Source organism: Vidua macroura, chromosome 10 (assembly GCF_024509145.1).
Source record: "Vidua macroura isolate BioBank_ID:100142 chromosome 10, ASM2450914v1, whole genome shotgun sequence".
In the NCBI taxonomy this organism is placed as follows: Eukaryota; Metazoa; Chordata; class Aves; order Passeriformes; family Viduidae; genus Vidua; species Vidua macroura.
The window spans coordinates 24,152,660-24,175,054 of NC_071580.1; the positions used below are offsets into that span (position 1 = coordinate 24,152,660).

At 42.5% G+C, this 22,395-nt stretch overlaps 1 protein-coding gene across 3 annotated transcripts in view; it reads left to right on the top strand.

The window, feature by feature from the left end:
• Nucleotides 1–22,395, top strand: part of PIK3CB (phosphatidylinositol-4,5-bisphosphate 3-kinase catalytic subunit beta) — an 85,448-nt gene that overhangs the window by 14,175 nt on the left and 48,878 nt on the right. The window contains exons 2-3 of one of the 3 annotated variants that reach the window (XM_053986428.1): nucleotides 1,934–2,102; nucleotides 21,635–21,751. The gene's annotated coding sequence lies outside the window, so the exon portion shown is untranslated. Of the gene's footprint in view, nucleotides 1–1,933; nucleotides 2,103–3,323; nucleotides 3,353–3,785; nucleotides 3,930–21,634; nucleotides 21,752–22,395 lie in introns of those variants that run through there. The other 2 variants (XM_053986429.1, XM_053986427.1) reach the window with 2 other exon arrangements.

Genomic DNA, 22,395 nt, shown 5'->3' on the forward strand with positions numbered 1-22,395 from the left:
ATTCACTTGTTTATTAACACTACTTAAATTTCAGTGACTAATGACTCTACCTTCCAAACGGTAACAACCTGCTACTTTAGGGAATAGGGGACATATTTTTTCTAGTCTAGATGAAGGAGGGCTTTCAAAGGGGAGATGAAGGTTTTGTTAACAGACAAGCTATTTTTTAAATGTTGCAAAGCAAACTGGCTTTCCTCTAGTGACTGTTGAGGAGAGTGACATGTTATTTGTCATACACAAAATGTTTGAAAGCCTTTTATTTGGACAGCAGTAGGCAGCAAGCTGGCAAAGGGATGACCATACAGTGTGGTGACCATTATTCTCTCTACTATTGCTCACACAATTTTGAATATAACTTTCTTTCTTTTTTTTTTTAAGAAAAGAATTAGTGACGAGAGATTCTTGTGTCATTCTGTACTCACCAGAAAACGTTCCTGTGCTTTAACTGCCCAAAGCTCATTTGGTTTGTAGATGTTGCCATTGTATCACAGTATCGGACAGCAGCAAGTTGCTACGAGTGTTTAAATTTTCTAATAAATATTTTTTAAGCCCAGTATCTCCTGCCTAGTATTTTGCTGTGTTCTGGATCATTGTCCTTTAGATTTTTTTTTTTAATTTTGTTTTTCTGCTTCAGGCCAAACATCCTTAACATGGCATTTCCACTTGCCTTTTTTAATGTCTGGGTCTGCTGTCACAGTTCTGTGATGTTTGCAAATACAGAAACAACTTAATTCCTTTCTTCTGATCACTGCAGTGACACAGGATTGAAAGAGTGTAAACCCAAAAAACTGAAAATGACACATTTTCAAGCAACCAAGAATGTGCCCTAGGTGTACAGCTGTTTCACATGCAAAGACATGACTCAGATCCAGCCTTTTCAGACAAAGCCCTTTCATTATACTGTGAACACATGTAACAATGGCCTGGGGGGCAGAATAATAGAACATTTGTTGTTTTGTGAAGGGGGGTGGGAAGGCAATCTAAAGATAAGGAAATTGAAAATTAAAATTATATTTGACGTCTGGTGGGGGCTTTTTGCATGCCACATAGGATATAAAAATGTTTCCTTAAGATGTTTCAAGGCAAGTTCCTTATCCGTGTCACACACTGTCTGTAACAACTTCATGTGTGACAAGAACATGAATATCATGCAAGCTGATCAATTGTAATCTGAAATACCTTAATAACTACTGACTGAGATCTCTTTATTCCCCCTGCTAAATCCTGATCTTGTATTTGAAGGCATAAAACAGAAAATGGAAAGGAAATTTGAAATCAGGGATTACAACCCTGGAGAAAAACTTGGCATGGTCAGGTTTCACTGAAGTCTTTTCACAGAAATTGTCTATACAAGACAGTTTTAAAGTGCCTGGGGCTTTATGTGTGATAGACACTTCAAGGCATCATTACTCAATTGAAAAAGGTGGCAGTACAGCAAACAGATTTTTAAGGCTCTGGATTGCAGCCCTCTGCTCAGTCATTCACATCATACTTGGCTTATGCTTTGCAAAGACTGCACTGGATCCTGTAGAACAGCCACCTAATGTCGCAAGATCCAGAGTAAATAGCTCCTTTTAAAGAAACGTTATCAAGCCTTTCCAGTCACAAACCCATTTGTCATCAGTGAGGCCAACTACTGAGCCAAAGTTTCAGTGTCTAAGCCAAGACTATCTGGAATATTTAATGTCAAAACCACAAGTATCAGAATGATTTGAAAAACTGCAGATTTGGGGCTTTTTACACTACTGGATTTCATTAATGCCTTATTTCTTCAGAAATATATTTCAATTGCAATGTAAACTTTAAACAGAAGAAACAAGTGGCTCAACATGGTGAACTAAACTTTGCCATGTAGAACACGATCCATTTGTATGAGTGGCACATTTGCCTGATAAACCAGTTTCATTTGAACTCTGCTTTTTTTTTTTTTCAGGAAGAAGGGAGATCAAGGCAAGTTACTACACCCTGTGGTGTGAAGTAGCAGCATGATGTTCAGGAGCAATGCCTGTGGTACTGAGCAGACTTAAGGAACTGGTTAAAAGCAGGAAGGGGAGCTGTTAATTGACACAGGACAGACAGGCTGTGAAGGCAACTGACACACGGTAGGCAAGATTTCTCATTAACTTCTGCCCTTCCACTGAGATTTGCCTAGAGGTAGCATTTGCATGATCACCATGCAAAAATCCCATTTGCTGAAGTAATAGGGGAGATCATTGTCCTTCCCAGACATTTCCAGTTAATTGATGTTGTGGTTGGTTGGGTGGTTTGTAAAAAACAACAAAACATTTCCTAGATATTTTCTGATCCAAATTTAATGGATTTTTAGTGCCTTGAGAATCAGCAAGTGAAGTTGAGGAAGTAAATCCATCCACCCATTTTCAAAACTGGAATAACTTGAAAAATGAACAGACTAAAATAGACAAGCTTAATGATACAGCATGATTTATTAGCATAGGGATGTTAAAATATGCATAATATGATCATTCTCCTTGTGGACAAGGATGTGCTACGCCTTGCCCTGTGTTCATTGAAGGCGGCAGGAATGCTGCTGCTGATTTCAGTGGGTGGGGACGTGCCCGCTGCATGCAAAAGTTATTTCATTACCGGTTACATTCTACCTTGCCTTCCTTTGCTTGCTTCTTTTAAGCATTAGAAAGCCCCCTTTTCTATGTACTAGTTCCTATGGAACTATTCCTGGCCGCTCAGCACCAAGACTCTTGAAATGAGGACGTATCGGTGAATTCATTGGCAAGGCAATAGACTGCTATAATGAGCTCTTCCCTGCTGATTTCCAGACGGCGCTTCGGGAAAGGTGCTCTGGGATGAGCCTCTCCAGCGTGCCCAGGGCGGCTGCCCCTGCTCGCAGTCCGACCTGGAGGTGCGGTAGCGGCTTCCGGAGCGCTGCGAGTGCGAGCCGCGCCCGCGGAGCGCCGGAGCGGGGAAAGCGGAGCTGCACGTCCGTCCGCGGGCCGGCGGAGCGCTCCGGAGCGCCAGGGCCGGCTCGCCAAGGGCTGCGCGGCCCGGCCCGCGGCAGGGCGGGGGAAAGGCGACCCCGGCCCTCCCAGCAGCGCCGGCCGGAGGCGCGGCTAGCTCCGGCCCTCCGGGGAAGGGGAGAGGCCGCAGGGGCGGAACGCGCCGCGCCATTGGCCGCCCGGCGCGGTGCCATAGCGAAAGCCCGGCCCGGGTTGGCGGCGGCGGCCCGAGGGCGAAGCCATCGCCTTGGTAACCCCGGCGGAGCGCAGCGCAGCGCCGCGCCGCGCCGGTGCCGGCCGAGGGAGCGCTCCCCGCTGGCTCCAGCGCCGCCGCGCTGGCTGGGGCGGCGCGGACACGGCGACGGCCGCTGCCCGGGCAGGTGGGCGTGCGGGGCGAGCAGGGGCGGGTGCGGGGCATGCGAGCTGTGCGGGGCGTGCGGGGCTGGCCGTGCCCGGGCTGCGCTCCGAGCGCGACGGGACGGGGCGGACCGGCGGCACCGCTTGGTGTCGGTGTGGCTGCGGCGGGGCTCCCCTCGCCGCCGGCCCGCTGCCGGCGGTGCCTCCCCGCCCCGGGCGCCGAGCTGCGCGGAAGACGGCTCCGCTCCGCTGCGCTTGCGACACCGCGGTTGCTCAACTGCGCGGGCGGCTCCGCGCCCGCCCCGCGCGGGGGAAGGTTCCGGCGGGCCGCGGCCGTTTGGCGGCGGGAAGGGGCCCGGGGCGGCCGGCAGGGCCGGGCTGGGCTCGGCAGGGCTCGGGCGCCTTTGTGCCCCGCCGCGCCGGCAGCGGCCCCGCAACAAGTGGCCGGCGCGCCGGGCCAGCCCGACCCGCGGCCCCGCTCCAGCCCGGCTCACCCCTCCCGCTGCCCGGGGCCCGGCGGCGCTCCGGAGAGGTTGGACGGTCGCTGGGTGCCTGCTCCCCCCGAGCGTTCGCCAGACAAGCTTTGCGCTCTGCCTGGAGGTTTTTTTCCTATTTTTTTTTTTTTTCCTTAGCCGAGAACTGTTGGTGATTGCTCTGTGAATTTTAAGTGGCGTTTCTATTACTCGATACTCCCGGTTGTTTTCAGCTGGGTTTCTGAGCGTTGTTTTCCTTGGGAACCGCAGGAATTTGTATGGCGAAGCAGTATTTGGGAAATGTGTTTGCAGTCAGCTGCTCGCGCTGTGCAGGGTGGTGCACAGAGCGGTGGCTTTGGCACTGCTGTCATCGTGTGCTCTCCAAACAAACAGCCACAGGCGAGGAGCTGCTTCTCTGTAAGGGGGGAATAAATCTTCATTAGTCCCAAAGAGTTCCTGAAAGAGAAACGGAAACCTCTCATGCCAGACTCGCTGGTTTGTCTAGCTGCAACACATGTGTGCTTAGACTCATGCTGGACACTTTCCAAACTCCGGAAAGTTGAGTTTTTCTTGGGGTGTACAGAGTTTTTTGTTTGTTTTGGTTTAGTTTTGGTGTATGTTTTTTTTCCCGAACTTTATGCACTTACAGTCTTGGCTTTTCTTGTCACCGCCTACACTGAAGTTTTGTTCATTTGGAATTGACAAGTGTAGCCATAATTGTAAATATTAGGTACTAAGTCTTTGCTGCCGTTGTTTTGTTGATGTTGAACTTCATTCAGGCTTAGGAAGTTCCTGAAGCTGGAAACCTCAGCAATGTATAATTTATGTTTTCAGGACCATAGTTCAGGGTTTGAAGTGAGATGAATGTATGAAGGATGTCAGAGAAATTTGATTGGCCTGTGTTTTGCAGTATTAGCTAGAGACTCCCACAGCTGTATGCCTTCAAATATTAATTAAAAGGTGGAATGAAACTTTAGAGCATGCTTGCTGTTAGGAAAATAGCATATAAAGGAATATTGAACATCCATGTGCTTGGCAGAGGGTTGTGAAGTCTAAGGAATGTGTTAAGGCTGGGGATCAATCTCCTCAGCTGGAAACTTTGATCTGGAAGCTTCCCTTCAGAGTGATGGTGGTTTCCAGGTTTTGGGAGTTTCATGCCAGCAAGCAGTGCTTTTCAGGAGTGGGGGTTCAGGAAAGGATTACTGAACAAAAATTCTTTGGTAACTGGTTTACTGACCTTTTAAAAAAGAATATCAGGGATATTGGTCACATCAAGAATGGTTTGATGTGTATTGCCTTGGAAACATACTTTAGTGGGGGTTTTAACATTGATTAAATGCTTTGGGGCATTTTTTGGTTTTGTGTGGTTTTTTTGTTTAAATAAAAGAGATCTCCTCTATATGTGGTCTTAAAATAGTTTTGTTGTTTGTCTATTTAAGTATCTATTTTTCTTGAGTAAAAATCACTTCCGTTCAGCCAGGTTTCACTTCCTTGGAATATCTGATGTCATGAATTCACTGGTTCTCCAATTGTTATGGACTTTTGGCAGAACTCCAAATTCTAGTGTAGGAAAGCCTTCTTAAAAAAAAAAAATCATTCTTTGACTCTTGTGATGTAGTGAAGAGAGAACATGTCCTGTTCCACTACTCCTTTCTCTTTAAAGTTTGCATATGTCTCTTATGTACTCTATTTTGCAAATAATTTAAACCCAAAATCCAGTAAAACCCCAAGCTGTTAGAACGCTGTATATAGGAGGAGGGTGCAGAGGAAGGAAAGTTGTTATTTAGAAGTTGTGTGGATGCAGGCTGATGCTTGGGCTGTTTACTTACAAAGCTGCTGTTGTGTTTCAGTGACCAGGGCACACAGCTCAAGCAGTTTAAGTGCTTTTTCACAGATCGAAAGATACACGTGGAAGTGTTGCCCTTGGTTCTCTAAAGGTTGCCATCAGTTAACTTACCTGAAAACAAATGCAGGACTTGTTGGGCTGCAGAATGTGATGCTGGATTTATCCAAAGGCTGCTTTGCTTTAGCTGGACTTTCTGAATTGCCACTCTTGGGAGCAGTTCCCAACTGGCAGTTTCTGTGGAAGCAGTCCAGGACAGAAACATCTGAAATAAGCATAATTCACACAACTGCATAGAAAAGCTTGCTTGTTTGTTTTGGTGGGGTCTTTTTGTTTGTTTTTTTTTTTAGTGAATGTGTGTTTTCCTTCAAAGCAGTACTCTTGGGCTGACACACACGATGTTACACACTGCCTCTCAAATCGTTTGCCTCAAAGTATAAGGACTTTGATTCGTGGAGGCCAGAATTTCATACTAATTAATTCAAATACTAATGCCTGAGTGCATGAAACAGTTTGTTTTGTGGCAGTGTTGTTAATCTAGTCACTGACGTGTGAAAGTTTCAATGCGTTTTCGTGTTTTGTTTTGATAATTAAATCAGATCTGGGGGCAAGATCATCTTGTGTTAGAAATTTAACTGTTTTTTTTTTTTTTTTTTTGTAATTTATTTTAGTAGTAGCTAGTAAGAAAGCAGTTTTGCTTTGGGTTAAGGTGCGTACTTACAATCCAGGATAAACAGCAGGTAACCTTTGAAATAATCACAATTCGGGGAACCTCCAAGGTGAAGGGTACATGGATCTCCATAATGCCTGACGGATCAGGTACTCTGTCGGCAACATCGACCAATCTGTGTTAGTCTATCACGTTTACATGGGTAAATCTTTTTATCCCAGCCTTTGGTGGAAGGAAATTCAGGAATGCGGTTTCATTTACATACATTAGGAGCTGCAGAGGAGGCCCTCCTGTGCAAATGCCCGTGGATATGGAGGTACCAACATAATTGAATTTACATACTGGCTTCAGAAGATTAAAGAAACAAAGAGTGACACCGAGGTGTCAAAACCAGCTTCCTTTGAGAAGTGGGATTGGGCAGTTCTGCTTCCCCACTGATCATTTGTGTGTGTGCATTGTTACTGGTTTGATTTTGGCTGCTTTTATGCAGCCGAAGGTTAATCCCAGCCTGCTGCAGGGCACAGTCTTCCAGGAGCTGCTTGTAGACAAACTGAGGATCCGGGCAGTCCTCACTTCCCTGCTTTGGCTTTTGGCCAAACCCTTTTCCGTTCATTCAAAAAGGAGAAGGGCAGTTCTATCAGTTTCTTACCTTAGGTGCTCCTGACTTAAAACGGTGAATTAGCTGAACTTGGGAGTAATTTTGTGTCTTTGGAGCTACATCTAGGTATATAGAAATATGTTTAGTATTTACTTTTAAAAGAGCATAAGAATTAGGAGTACTGTAACTTCCTTCTGACACAAAATACGTAAATTTGCTACTCACAGCTTACTCTTGTTTTTTCCAAGCTTATTAAACATGTGCATTCTTCATACGTAGCATTACATTAAATTGTTGCTATGAAATTGAATTGTAAAGGGTGCTTTTCTGTTTCTAGGATATCTTGCTTTTGTTTGCAAAAGTAATTACTGATTTCTTTTAGAATAGCTTTGTGAATTCATCAAATATCTTAAAGGAACTTGATCAGAGATATTGAGGTCTAGTTTTATGCTTGTGTAGCTCAGCTTTATATGCTGCTGTAAAAGCTGAACAGCTTTACTTCCCATATTAGGTTGATAAATAATCTTTAATACTTCACTACTGGCTACATAAATACAATTTTTGTTCCTGTTTTCCAGAAACTGTTTTGATTTGGAGTAAAGGCTGTGTTGGGGGTTTCATTTTTGTGCTGGTATGTGATGTTATGTTTTGTCTTTGCATGAATTTAGTTGTAAGGGGAGGAACAGTGACAGCACTGTTATTTCTAATTTCTTTCTATGAGACACAAGTAATCACTGTGTTCTCATTGCCGGCTTTTTGGGTTCACTTTTAGGGGCTACTAAAAGTTTAGGTTGATTTTAAATTTCTTTTCACAGTGCTCTTCTGGGGCTTTCCCCCACCATATTCGTTGTATGCAAAGCAGAAAGCAGAGGCATTAATTTGGAACTAATGGACAGTTTTAAGTGATGTGCACTCCATTAGAGCTTGCACTGCTTGCTCTCCCTTTAGGTCGTTCTGTCCTCTCCTTGCCCCCAGGCACCATATATCCACTGGATTTAAAAATAAAAAACAAACCTCAGTGAGAGAATTCAGAGGTGAATTGGAGGATGTAAGTTTGGAGTTGGCCTCAGCTGGCAGAATGTGGGCAGGAGCTCGTGTGGCTGGCAGAGGTAGATAGAGTTCTGTGGAAGTCATGTGGGGCTCTGTGGAGAAAGTTATCTGTTAATAAAAATTTGTAAAAATATTGCTGTGACGTTACTTTTATGGTACAGTGTTGCTATGAGGTGTTTGCTAATTCTTGGTGTTTCTGGAAGTCCTTTGTGAGCACAGAAGGTATCAGGGCAATGAAATAATTTAAAAATAAGCATAAGAATAGCCAGTTGTTTATGGAAGCTGTCATGTGGACTGTTCAATCATTTACATGACACTGCCAGAAGCTCAGAGTTCTGCCGTCAAGTGGTTTTGTGACAGATTTAATGGGGACGTCCTGCTAGTGTGCAGCTACAGAGTATCAGAAGCAGTTTAAAAATCAGAGTAGGTAGGTGATTTGGGAAGCATTGTACAAAATCTCTAGAAAATAGAACGACTGGTAACATTTTTTAGTGCTTGAGGTTCTTATGGGAGCTAACTGTTGAGCAGTACCTTTTTTATCTTTGGCAAATATGGTGCTTGAGAGATGAATTTTGGTATTGTTGCATCATTTTATTTTCTAACAAGCAAAGGTAACATTTTGAAATGTGCTATTATTTTCACTTAACAATTTGATGTTGATGAGTATAGAATGTTCACAATAATATGAAAAATATGAAGCCTGTGTGATTTACAAAACTGATTACATTTGTGTCACTACAAGTAGCAGCCAAAATATCCTGCTTTTGAGTCCTGCAGAAGGATGGCTTTCAGTCAGTGGTGTGAGCATTGCTGTTTAGTCCTCCAGAAGACTGCAGGTTGGTCTGTAGTTTGTGTGTACAAACCATTGGTACAGACACAGCTACAGGGGAGAGCCAGGTCAACAAAGGCCAGTGTTGCCAGCAGAAACTCAAAAAGCCAAGTACAAAGTTGACCTGGTAGAAAGAAGCACATGTTACTTGAAAATTGCCCTGGGCACTGAATGCCCTTCCTGCTTGGCTTCATGTCTCAGATTCCTTTTCTGGTTTTGAAGATTACTTTAGTCTTTTTGCCTGTACTCTTTTCTACTTCATCTAGCTTTCAGTATTCCCAGCTTTTTTACTTTTTTGTTTTTCTTTGTACAGTTTGGCACTAAGTTTACTACTTTTGGTTAGTCCTTCTGCCCAGATCCTCCATTCTTTCCCTCCCAACCTCCAAATAATTTCAGTGTGTTAACCATACGTGACAATGTTACTTACTCTCTGCTGGTGTTGGGATATTTTTTGCATTTGGGGTTTTTTGTGGTTTGGTTTTGGTTTGTTTTTTTTTTTTCCCAGTTCCCTTTTTGACTTAAATAGGTGTTGCTGAGGAAGCTGAGGCCTTTGAGATTTTCACACCACCACGCACATTGTGTCCTGGAGTTTGAAAATCACGTAGGCTTGGTGTTTTTGTATTTCTGACCTTCAGTGCTGAGCATCTTAGTTTGTTTCTGATATGGGGAAAGAATTCCTGAATTTACTATTTGGTTATCTGTATGCCCTCCTAAGGATGCAGTTCAAGAGAGATGATGTTTAAGGAGGATTGTCCAAGTCCTAACCAGGGATCCTCTAAGCAAGGAAGAGTTAGTGCTTGGTGTGAAGACAGCAGTGACAGAGACACTGCAGGTGTGTGCTGTCCATATGGGCACAGCAGTGGCAGCCTCAGAATGGGAGCAGGCACAGCAGAGTGTTAGGCCTGGTACTAATTAATGGAGATGGACAAGACTGAATCCACAAAAACAAGTCCAAACCTAGCAGGAAATAAAATTTGAAATGTAGAATCCTAGAATGATTTGGGTGAAAAGGTTAAAGATCACCCAGTTGCACTCCACTGCCTTGGGCAGGGACACCTTGCACTATCCTATCCCAGGGTGCTCCAAGCCCCGTCCAGCCTGGCCTGGGACACTTCCAGGGATGGGGCAGGCACAAGTTGCTTTACAATTTTACACTAGTGTACCTTTACAACAGCCTGAAAGGAGGTTACAGCCAGGTGAAGGTCAGCCTTTTCCCAAGCACCCAGTGACAGCATGAGAGGAAACTGCCTCAGCTACACCAGGGGAGGTTTAGGTTGGATATTAGGAAACATTTCTTCACCAAAAGTGTTATGTAGCATTGAAACTGCCAGGGAAGTGGTGCGCTCACCTTCCCTGGATGTGTTTAGAAGATGTACAGATGTGGCACTCAGGGTATGGTTTAGTTCTGGGCTTGGCAGCACTGGGTTAAAGGTTAAACTTACTGTTAAGGGTCTTTTCCAACCTCAATGATTCTATGATTTTATTCTGTCTCATGCCAGGTTTCAGTGTAACTGGGGAATGGTGGCTTGAGCCACAATAGCAGGAAGTGAAGAACACTTGTGTACTTCTGCTGAAGTTTATTTGCTTGTAGGAATGACTGAGGGGGGTGTGTGTGTGCAGAAGAGCTGTCTTGTTTCTCTTTTCATGGGAGGAATCTGTGGTGAATGCTGACTGGAAAGCGAGTAGTAGTTTCTGAAGCCTCTGGAGTGAAGAAAAACACCATTAGTCTGGCAGATTGTCAGCAGCAAATGGTACATTAATTTTTGGCACAAAACTTGCTAGCAAAAAAAGAGACTTTCCTTTATGTTGTTAATAATAAAAATGAGGAGGGACTGATTATCTGTGTTCGGTAGCTAATATTGTTCTGTGTTTTACTATCCATGTAAGACAGATGCATTGCTTTTGACAAAAGTCCTTTTATATTTTATTAAAAATAAAAAAAACACTTTATAATATACTGATAATCTGCATCCGATTGCATATCTAACTTTAAATAATTTTATTATGCTATAAGCTTTTACAAGCTGTGTGCAAACAACTGCAAAATTTCCCATGTGTTTAAAGATAGAGAATCACTCTTCAGCTGTGTAGAATACTGACAGTCTTCATGCTAGGCCAGTTTTACTTCCCCAGCACTTTGGAAGTTCTTTTTTACATGTGCTACTAGTGGTAGTAATGTAGGGAGATAATATTTTTTTAATAGAAATGTTTATTTACACTTGAATTAGGTGACCTCTAGCTATGTTGAAAATTTTAGTAAGGTCAGAATAATGACATAACTCTATTTTTATTTGAGTAATAATAACAGCAGCAACATTTTGTTTACTGAATTGTTGCTTTAACTGTTAGGATACCATTTTTTTTATACTCAGTGTCATTCTGCACAAATGAGAGTCCAGCTAACATAAATACATAACAGTGGTTTATTTGCATTCTGCAGTCTGTTTTGATATCTGGGAGCTCCTGTTTCCTCTGGGTGGGCGCTGTAAATAAATCTGGTGCGTGAAGAGTTGCAGTGAGAGGGAAGAGCAGAAAAGTTCTGCATAAAAAGGAAAAACTGTTTAGCAGAGTTCTTCAATAAAAGCAAGTTTGGCAAGAATGTGAGGATGTAACTTAGAAAGTTGGAAGGAATGTTAAGAGCACAGTCGAATCTTCTGCTCACAATTTCTTGTAATGAGTAGTCGGTGGAGATCTGCAGCAGCTGAATGCATATATTGGGTGCTGTCCTAATTTCTGTCATTGCAAATATGCTGTATTACAACTCACTTTAGAGTAAACCTGCTGGGCACCACAAAATGACAAAAGTCCTTATCTGTTTCTACACTTTGAATAAAGAAATTCTCTCTGTATTATTTCCCATACTCCATTTGGTTTAACTGAAAAGCTTCAGCATTAATTTACTTGGATGAGAAATACTGTGAGTAAAGCACTGGCTGGGGATTTGTAATAATTAGGTTCTATTTCCAAGTGTGTCACAGGCTCTGTGTGAGTTCAGAGACACTGGGTTATCCTGGTGTGTTTTTATCCATGTATTGTGGGTGAGGCAGTTTCCTTTCTTTGGTATCTTTGCATGGTAAACTTGAATTCATGTCCTTGAACAAATATAATGGATGTGATGCTTGGGGATGGGCCTGGCAGTGCTGGGAGAACAGTTGGACTCCATCACCTTAGAGGCCTTTTCCAACCTCAATGATTCTACATTTCTCTGCTGCTTTTAGGATAAATGCAAACACTTAATTGAAAAATACTTTGTAGCAGCTCTGGTAGTTGAAATCGATGACAAATAAGTTTTATGTGCTTTATATTAGGATGGGGAAAAGGTAAATGTATTTTTAAGTGGCCCCATTAAAAAAAGATCCATTTAAGTGAGCACATATAATTGTTCCAGCTGATGCACCGGCTTGCTTTGGTGACTGTAGGTGAAAATGGTTTTGTCGGAAAAAACCCTCCTTTATTGTGTTTAAAAAAACAAAGGAGAAATTATCCTTAAAAAGTAGGTAGAGGCAGATTGTAGTGCAGCAGCTGAAGTATTTTTAAAGCATCATAAGATTAAAAAGTTAGTCTTTAGTGTATTCTTGTCATGGGAATAGAAATTTGAATGATTAACCCCTTTCTATTTATAGCTGTTTTCTCTGAGTTATTTCAGTTCTAGTTAACTTCTAGGTAAATTTAATGAGAAGGCAGAGCAATTCTTGCCTTAGTTTATCTCTGCAGCTCATCATTTTATTGTCCTCAAGTTACTTTTTTTTAAATGTGAATGTCACAAACCACAGCTGAATTTTCAGATTTATTTGTAACTTGTCAGCTTTTATTATGTTCAACTATAGGATTTATAGAGGCCTTCAGCATTTGGTGGCTCCTTTTTTCTTCCCATCACTATTTGCCAGTTTTTAAATCCTGGTATATATCACTGCTTGGGGTAAATTCCTGGGGTTATTGCCTCAGAAGAATGAGAGGTGCAGGCTCTGTGTGCTGTGCTGATAAAGCTTGAAAGAACCAGACAATATATACCAATTTCTGTGAAAGTTTTCCACTCTTTTGGTGCCCTAAGTTGTTTCTTCATTGTTGATTTAACTGGGACTTGTTGGCCAGAAAGTAGCACGCTACTCTTCAGGTGGTTTTTAGCTCTATTTGTGCAATAATCAATGGTTTCTGCCTATGTAATGACAATTTTCTTGAAGAAGAGGCAGTGGCTAGACCCCTTCTACAAGAAGGGTTCTTCAGAAATGGCAGCATTCCTGAAACCTTTAGCTCAAGCATGTACATTTTGGTGATTAACAGATCCAGTTAAGCTGAAGAAAGATTTGTTGGGGTGTGGTGGCAAATGAAATGCTTTGTTGTTAAACTGTCTGTTGTTCTGTTATGTACTTTTTTTCTTGCAATGTACCGGTGAGAAGTAAAATAGGATTTTAGAGGGACTTTGTTTTCTTTCTCACTTATCTTGGGAGAAATTTTGAAAGGAGTTTAGGGAAATACTTTTTGAGCTTTTCTGCTGTCAAGTATGGGTGTTGAGAAATTTCTATCTTGGGCAAGCCATTGTTTGTGTGAAAACTGAAAAGCCTTTGCTTTCAGTTGCAAGAATCACTTTTTTGGTGTCTGATTTTGTCGGTTTGTTAATAATTGCTTTCTTAAATACAGATGCTGCTGCTGTGACAGCTCTTTTGTGTGCCCAGGTTTACATCCCCTGTGTCCTACTGCTCCTGCAGTTTGGAGATGAAGCAGCAGGCTGGGGTGCAGAATGCAGTACCGGTTCAGATGGAAGTCTGCAGTGATCAGCTCTGGGAGAAGGAGCTCATGCTCATTTATCAGGGAGAGGGTGGGTTTTAGATGCCTGTTTCCAGACAGTGGTGTAAATACTGGTGTCACGATTGAGCGACAGCAGGAGGATAAATCCATGGACCATAATGTATCTGCTGCCTGTGCTCCATCCTTCCACACCTTACATCTGGAAGTGCCAGAGGCAGTGTCATTTCTTGGGGCAGGTCACAACTCCAGCCCTGCTCAGGCTCTGCTCCCACTCAGAATCTGGAAGGGAATTCCTCTCTGGAGCGCTCCTGGCACCACAAAATGCTTCTGCTTCTCTCAGAACAACCTGTGGAACAAGGTAGCTGGTGAATGGACTGAAACCTTTCATTAATGAGGGATGCCAGAAAATGCCATGTAGTCTAAATTACTGAGCTGAGCACTGCAGCTGAGGAAAATAGAAGGGTTTGCATTGGTCGGTTTGTTCTCACATCGAGTATTCTGTAATTTTAGGTGTTATGTCCAAAGGAAGTGTAAAAAATATGAATACTATTCAAATCTGACTCTTAGATCCAAATTCAGATTTAAACTGTTGGTTTGAGGACAGGAGGATTGTCTTTTGTGTTTGGTTTTTTTTTGGTGATGTGTTTCTGGTTTTGCTGGGCTTAGGGTGTTGTTTGGTTCGTTGGTTTTTGTTTTTGAAACCAAGCACTCCCTTGCTTCTAGCCTGGGATTAGTTCAGATTTAGAGTTCTTACATTACGCAGTATTATAAATTGTCATGCTGAAATTATGCTTCATATTTTAAATATTTTTTCTAAGAGGCCTCACTACCTGAAAGAGGAGGGAGTGGGGAGCAAGAGCAGATTAAAATGTACACTTCTATTATCTGAAAGTGCTTAATAGATTTGCTTTTGAGTGCTGGATATAGCTGGAGCTAAACTGCATTTATTAGATGCTTATATTTTTTCTTCTTCAGCACAGGGACTATTCTTAATGATTACTTCTAGTTTCAGGTAATATTTACGGTATGCATGTTGTTAATGATGGAATGCTGTTATTATTATGTGGTAATTTTTGGAATCAAAGAGCAAGTTGGACTGCAGCAGCATGTCTGTAAAATACACTTAGGTATTTCTGTATTTGTTCATAGTCCCTTGCAATCTGCACTTGGGGGTTTATTTTAATCATAAAGGACAAAGCCTTTCAAGTGATACCTGAAGCAGGGTGGGCAGCACCTTCACAAAATGACTCATAATAATTAATAGCTGACAAGTTGTTCAGTCGTGCTTTTGAATTCTGTGCTCTCGTTTATATAAATTCAAATATGAGTACAACAAAAATTTGGGAAGTAAACAGAAGTGAATTTGTGTAGTTTCACCATATTAGGCATTTCACAGAATGTAACTGGGAAGTGAAACATGGAGACATGAAAGTAGTGAAGAAAATAGGCTACACAGATCACAAGAAACAGAAAACACAAGTAGTGCTACTAATTACATTTCAAGTAACTCAGTAATCGTGGTGGGATCTTTACAGAAACAGGATGAGGACTCACTGCTTTATTTCTCTGTTTAAAGTGCAGGTAAATGTTTATTCATGTAGTGACCTTTGGGTGGAACCAGTTGGTGTTTTTCAGTGTTTTCATGTTTATGACACAGTAAGTAGAAAATGCATCAGCAATAAGGGCCATATTCAGGTGTTACTGAATTTAGAGGAAATGCTTCATCAGTCCTTATGTACCTTGGCCTTTGAGAGTTTAAGACATTCAGAGAGAAATCATGAAAAAGGTCATCATAAACTTTAGAATGGCTGAAAATACCTCATTAAATGAATATAAGATTTCTTTATTGAAAATGATGGTGCAGGGGTAATTTTGTTCTAGAGCAAGTCCTTGTGTTCTGCCCAGTAATAAACTCTAGATTCAGGAGCAGCTTAAAAACCAAAAGTATGGGATGTGATTGTGTTGTGATAGAAGAACAAAGAAATAGGAACAGGAATTGCTGTGCTGCTGGCAGTTAATGCCCCTACCCTTGCCCCTGAATCTTCTGTTCTTAAATACTGCTTTAGATGTAATGAAAATCCATGCAGAATCAAATATTTTATTATTGCTTGCAGCCTGTTTTAGGATGTGGAAAGCTGAATTTGGGTGGCAGGGCTGCTGAGGGTTTGCAGGGACGGCAGACAGGCTGGTGTGGGGGACTCATTGATTCCTGCAAACATCTCTGTAGGTGTCACAAGGGCTTGTGCAGGATGCTGCGTTTGTTTGCACCTGCCTAAACTGCTGCTCAGTGGTTAGGCCGGCTCAGCCCAAGCCTTTAGGCCTCACACTTCAGGTGTAGGTGAGGATTTCTTACACATGCACGTGTAGGTGAGGATTTCTGGGAAGAGGAGCGCTGCTCTGTGACCACGGCTTCCAGTTCTTCACTGCTGTCAGCCACATGGAGTGAACCAGAGCTAGAGAAGCTGTGGCACTGGCAGGGAGGTGAAAGTGATCTGTGGGCCCTGGGAGGAGTTACATCTTCACATGGATGAGTCTGTTCGGTCTGAGCCGTTCAGGTCTTTGTCCCAGCTCTGGAGCTGCTGAGCCGGCTGGGTCATCACTGTGCCCCGTGCTGCATCGGAACTGGAAATGAGCTGGAAAGTGTTGCTCACTTGACTTCGTGTTTGTGAAGCAGTATAAAGCAGATCTAAGCACTTGTTTGTGAGTCATCTGAAATAACAAAAACACTGCTGTTTTCACAAAACCGTCACACGCAGCCTTGAACTTTGTGCTTTTTGAACCGTAGAGTACCAGACAGAGTACGCCCTCCAGCCCAGAGCCTCTGCTAGGAGGAGTTTTTCTTATTCTGCACTTGTCAGTAGAAGTGATCAGCGCTGGCAGCCAGCCCTCGGTGCTGAGGGCATCGCAGGGTCTCCCTCAGCAGAGACTTTGCCTGTCTCCATCTCAGCACACTGCCCTCAGGTCAGGGAACGTCTGGCTGCCTGGCAGAGTGTGAGAGGAAAATTTGCAGTCTAGGAGCCTCTTTTTGTTAAGCTTCCCTTGCAGTGATGTGTTCCCCTTCTGCTTTGCCCAGAGGTATTTCTTTTGAAGGTGACAGAGCAGGAAAAAAAACAATTGAAATGTTCTGGGAAAATAAAAACTAATTATTTTTGTTTAATTTTCTGTTTGTTGATCCTAAGTAGTGCAGGTGATTCCTTCCCATCTGGAACTATCTGCTCCTTGCTGCTTTAATGGAAAGTCCTTTATTTTCCAGTGACAATAAGTACCGACAGTCTTTTGCTCTTAAGCTTGACTTTATTGTAAGGAAAAAAAGATTATTTGCCTCCCAACTACAATCGAATTGAGTTCTGAGACACAATTAGTAGGAGGGTTACTGGGTTACTGAACCTTGAGCACCATCAAGCAGGATACATCACTGTGAAGGAGCAACACAACCTCCTGCCCTCCCAGATAAATTCAAATGTCTGTAACTGACACCCTGTTAAAGAATCACTATGTTCAAAATGAAGACTCAGTGAAAGCTTGCAAGATCATTTTGTGTTGTCTTGCAGTTCTAACCGAAAGGGAACTCAGCAGCCTGTGCAACCAAGTAAAAACATGATTCATTGTGAAGCATATTAGTCTGTGCTTGTGTGAGTATAAATTAGTTTTAACCAAGCCTGTTGGGCACTGGAGGGGATTTCACAGAGGTGAGCCAGGGCCCAGTGAGGCAGAGCTCTGGGAAGAGAGAACAAGGCTTCCTCAGACTGTGAGTCACTGTGGTGGGAGACAGGGCTTCTGCCCTCAGTCACCCACTGCATAAATGTAGTTATGGTATCAAGTTCTTGATGAAGACATAACTGAATCTAGCTTCAAATCATGTTTTTATCTGTGATCTATTTAACTTAAAGAATAATACTGGAAAATGCTAAGTGGTCTCTGCTTTGCCCATCTTCAGGAATAAGAAAGGACGTAAACTGACTTACAGTTCAGACTTAGATGTCTCTTTTGAACTCATTTGGTGTTCTGCAATTTCTGTCTCTGCCTTTTTTTCTTTTTCTGTGGCTGTTCTTGTGCAATGGGAACTTGTTGCCTGTTCAGTTTTGGTTAAAAGATTTTGTACAAGATAGGTGGGTTTCACATTTCAGAGAAGTCTGAGGCTTTTAAAAGGATATTACTGGTTTCTGACCAAGCACAAGTGCCTGGGAAAGTAGAACACAGAGAAGAATGCTGCTGTCCTGTGTGTAACAGTGTGCTGTCCATTTGCAGTATGGTATTTTGTCTCGATGTTACTGCAGAAATAAGTGCCACCTTTTAAAGGTCAGAAGTGGTCTTTGCTGCTGGAGAGACTATGGCACTGCATTGTTGGGACAGTGCTTGTGTAGACTCTGCTGTCTGGGTCAGCTGGCACGCAGCACTACGTAACAGATACGAAATACTCCTTTCAGACCTAGGATTTAACCTGCGTTTTCAGCCTGGGCACTCAGCTGTGCAGCGTGTAGAAGCTGGAAGTTGCTGTCATTTAGGCAGATGTGCACTGCTGGGAGCTTCTCTTTTGCTCACTGTTTTAGTTCCTGGGCTTGAGTTGTGATGGCTTAATTAATGGCAGTGACTGCTCTTGAAGAATTTTATGTCTGTTATTGTTGGAACTTAACTGAGTTGCTTTATATGTTTCAGTAGTTTAAGTTGAAGGTAGTTGGTGTATTTACTGATCCTTCATACTGTTTTGTCTCCATCTTGGTGAAATGGTGAGTTTCTTCATTGTTACAGCAGCTAATTCAGTTTGGTATTCACTTGTCCAGTCTTCAGCACTATTGACAGCATGAAATGCTCAAGGCAGCTTTGAGGTGACCAAAGCTGTGAACCAAAAACTCTAAAATGCCCCAGCTGTGTATCACTGTCCTAAACATCTGCTAGTGCTCTCCTGATGCCTGCCTCTGCTTTCTTCCAGAGTAAGAGGTTTAATCACAGAGAAGATACCCAAGAAACTGCTGTGTTATGTCATTCAACCCACTCAGAGTTCCTTATCCTGAAGTAAACCTGGAGCATCCTCTCCAACAAATGGATTTTTTTTTATGTATTCTGGAAGAATTGATGGAGCAGCAGCCTGTCTGATGGGCCTAGAAATTGTTATAGAGCAGAAGACAAGTGGGCCGCAATTAGCCCAGTAAATTTCTTACATTGCTTATGAATGATTTTTTTTTTTCTCTTCTATTTTTTCTTTTCTCTGTCTTTGTGAGTGGCCTATTCCCTTGGCTTGTAATTGTTTATCTTGAGCATTATGCCACACAGGAATTTTAGGCAAAAGTTTCTTATAGCTCTTCCCCCTTTCTTTCCTTGTGATATAATTTTTTTTTTTTTTTGGTAATACATTCATAAGTGTTTCTTTGGACATAGGGAGTGTAGGTGGAGAACTCTAAAAAGTTTTACTGTATTGTCACAGGCAGTCTGATTACCACAACACAGTTTTATGTTTTCTGAATTGCCTCATAAGATTATTAATGTTTTAGAGAAAACAAGTTATGATTTACATAAAATCAGTATCTGTGTAATGGGGGTGTGATTAAAGGATTCATAAAAAGTATTATTTTGCCAAATGCAATTTTTCATGCAGAAGTTGCAAGCTGGAAGGGAAAAGGATTTCTGTTGGGTGCCATCAAAAGAAGTCATATGGGTGTGGGCCCAAGGTGGATTGGTGGTGCGTTTTTGGCTGAGTTCACACCCAACAGACCCAGAGGAGAGGCTCTCTGTAATGTCCAGATGCCAGTTCTGTTTTTCCCATGTTCCCCAGAGAGGTGCAGTGGGGAAAAGAGATGTCCTCAGAGAGTCCAGTTTGTGAGGCAGTTCCTCCAAGTCCTTCTAGAGTCTTTATGCAGTTCCCAAAGATGGTGCTGGCATGTTTCTTCTGTAGCTGGAGTCCTCAGCAGCTGTTGACAGTCGGTAAAAGGCCAGCAGGATTTGTACCCTGTTGGGTGTAACCAGCCTTTGGAAAATTCTCCATTCGTGGTGTGAAGGTGGAAAGTGTTCTAGCTGCCCATGGTGTCATCTGCAGCCCGTCCATACCACCTCTCTTAACCCCTGCTCTGCTGCTCTGAAAAACAGGAAAGGTTGGCTGGTGAGAAGAACAAGGCTGCACACCCTCATCCACTAATGAAGGGTTTGTTTCTCATGCTTGGATGTAGCAATGGCTGCTTCGTTTGTGTACTTTAGAAATGGTTTAAGGTCTCGAGGGCTGGCTGATCCCCCACAGCTGGTTGTAGTGGACCAGCCTGTTGTCAGCGTGATGTCTGAGCTGCAGAGATCCAAAGTGACGTGAGGAAAGAGGGGAAACAGGACAGGGAGCTGTGGGGAAGCGAGACTGGGGTGAACACAGGAGCTGTGACAGGAGCTATTCACAATGCAGTGGTTTGTTTAAGCTGTACCATTTATAGACCCTGGGTAATTTCTGGGCACCCACCGTCAGATTGCTCATCATGTGTCTAGTTAGCCGTTGACCTCTACAAGTTTGGAATATCCAACTTGTAGTCAAAGAGTGTCCTGCTCCTGCCATGGGGTATGGCTCAGTCACACACTGTGCCCCTTGTTTGAGGGGCCAGAGGTCATGCAGGATTTCTTCCTTGGGTGGAAGTTCTGTTGTCATGCCTGTTAGCTGTAGCAGGATGCATTTCACACCCCCTCCTAAGATCCTGCCTGCTGGCCAGTAGCCTTTGATTAGGATTTTTCTGGTTCCACAAGAACAAATATTGACATGGCTGTAAAACATGAATTCCAGGCTGGTAGTTCAGCCAGCCTTGGTTCTGTGATATTCGCACTGATGCTTTGTCCTTGCAATTTCCAAATCACATGATACTGTCTTCATTTTTCTCTAGTCTTTTTTCTTGTGTTGTTCCCTGCTGCAGGCTCCTAGACGTATTTATGAGAAGTTTTTGGACTAGCTCATGCCTCTGTAAATAAATCAAATAACTTAATGTGTGTGGATTGGCTTCTTGCACACCAGGTGAAGACCCATTTTGTGACAACACCTTTATGCACCAAAAGGTTGTGCATGGAGCAGTAAACTTAACTCTTTAGATTTAAGTATACGTGGGACAGTAAGAATTTATCCCTCAAAACCACTGAAGAGTCTGAGTTGCTTCAGAGGGCTCCACATGCCAATTCCCAGAGGAATTCTGCTCTGTGAGGCTGTGACAGCCCTCCCTCCCTCCTGGTCACTGTGCTGTGTTGAGCTCTCACGAGCACAGTGGGACCTGCCTGGTGTGGTTTAGAAAAATAATTGTTTATGGGAAGTGCAGTGTAGTTATATGTCTTGTGCTTTGTGGCTTGGCCTACAAACCTGGAGATAGCATCAGTGCAAACTGACAGCGCTGCTGGTGCTCAGGGGGGATTGAAGTAGTTTTTGTTCACTTCTCTTTACTGAGATCTTGATTTGCAGGGTACAGCTAAGGAGGATGATGCCTTGCCTCTGTGGAGATGTTTTGCCCTGTACATCTGCAGGGTGTTGGTTGGTCAGAGACCTTCTGAACTTTCACACATTGAACTGTGAATAAGAATATGGGATCACTTGTGTCATCAACTCAGCTTCTCCATAGTAGGACTACAGATGATATTACACTCTTAAAGAAGACAAAAACACCAAAATCCCCCCAAACAAACAAAAAACCTCCACCAAAATCAGCTTACAGCCCAGAGGAAAAAGAGAAAATGTGCTTAAGATAATGAAGGCAACTCTGTCTCTTTTTTTGACTTTAACTGCAATGGACATCTGCTGGTCTGACTCAAATTGAGTGTACAAAAATTTGAAAATATTTTTAGCAGCTAAGAATGCTTTTGACTAATTCATGATCATAAGACTTATTCTAATAAATGGCAAATTCAAATTATTATTTCCTTTTTTCCTTTCTGGTAGCAGGGTGTTTGTGGATTTGACATTCATATAATTGTTAGATTAATCACATTGTGCAATGGGAATGCGGTGCTGTAGTATTTGAAGGCAGTAAAAAATAGTGTGATTATTTACGTATTTCTGCTCAGAAAGTTGGTGCAGCTTTTAAACCAAATGCACATCACTGATTTTCTCATTTGGTCAATTACATTATATTGTGTTTTGCTTTTTTTAGATCACATTGAGGTCATCTCGTGGAATCTTCTGAAAAAAACAAGAGTAATAGGAAGAAAATGTTTAATAAAAGTATCTTTGCTACACAATCAAACTGAAATAGGAAAGATTCATTGGAGTAAGTATTACGGGGCTGGGGTTTTCTGGGGTTGTTTTCTGTTGTCTTTTGCTTGTAAAGACAGCATGGTTATTAGGCTTTTATTGTATTTAACTTTGGTATAGTTATGTTAAAAATATAAATGGGTGACTCTGGACTCATTTCAATTGATCAGCTAATAATGGTCTCATGGATTCTCACTGAACCATCTTCCCTCTTGAAAATCATAGTATCTTGTGAAATTGAGATGTGTTTCAGGTTTTTCTCTTGGCTGCTGTGTATGCTGGCTATGGCTTTGAGCAGGGGGTTGTCTGGTATAGATGTGATTACATATAAGCCCCTATTTGCTGGAAAAACTTAAAGCACTGCTTGCATTTTCCAGGGAATTTGAAAATACACTTGTTTTTTTGGTCTGTAACTCTCCAGTCATGGCTCTTATTGACTGACTTTATTTTTGTTGTCACTGTTATTTGTCCTGTATTGTAGTTCCATCATGCATCAAATTTGCCTGGGCTTTCAGTTTATGAATATCAGAGACTTCTTTCCTTCACTGTTTGTAGTTTCCTTCCAGCTTCTGTGAATTCTGGGCTGCCACATGTGTGTCTCATTTCTGATAAAAGGAGCTTCTCTACCTAATGCAGGGACTGTGGATTGCACTTTTTGCT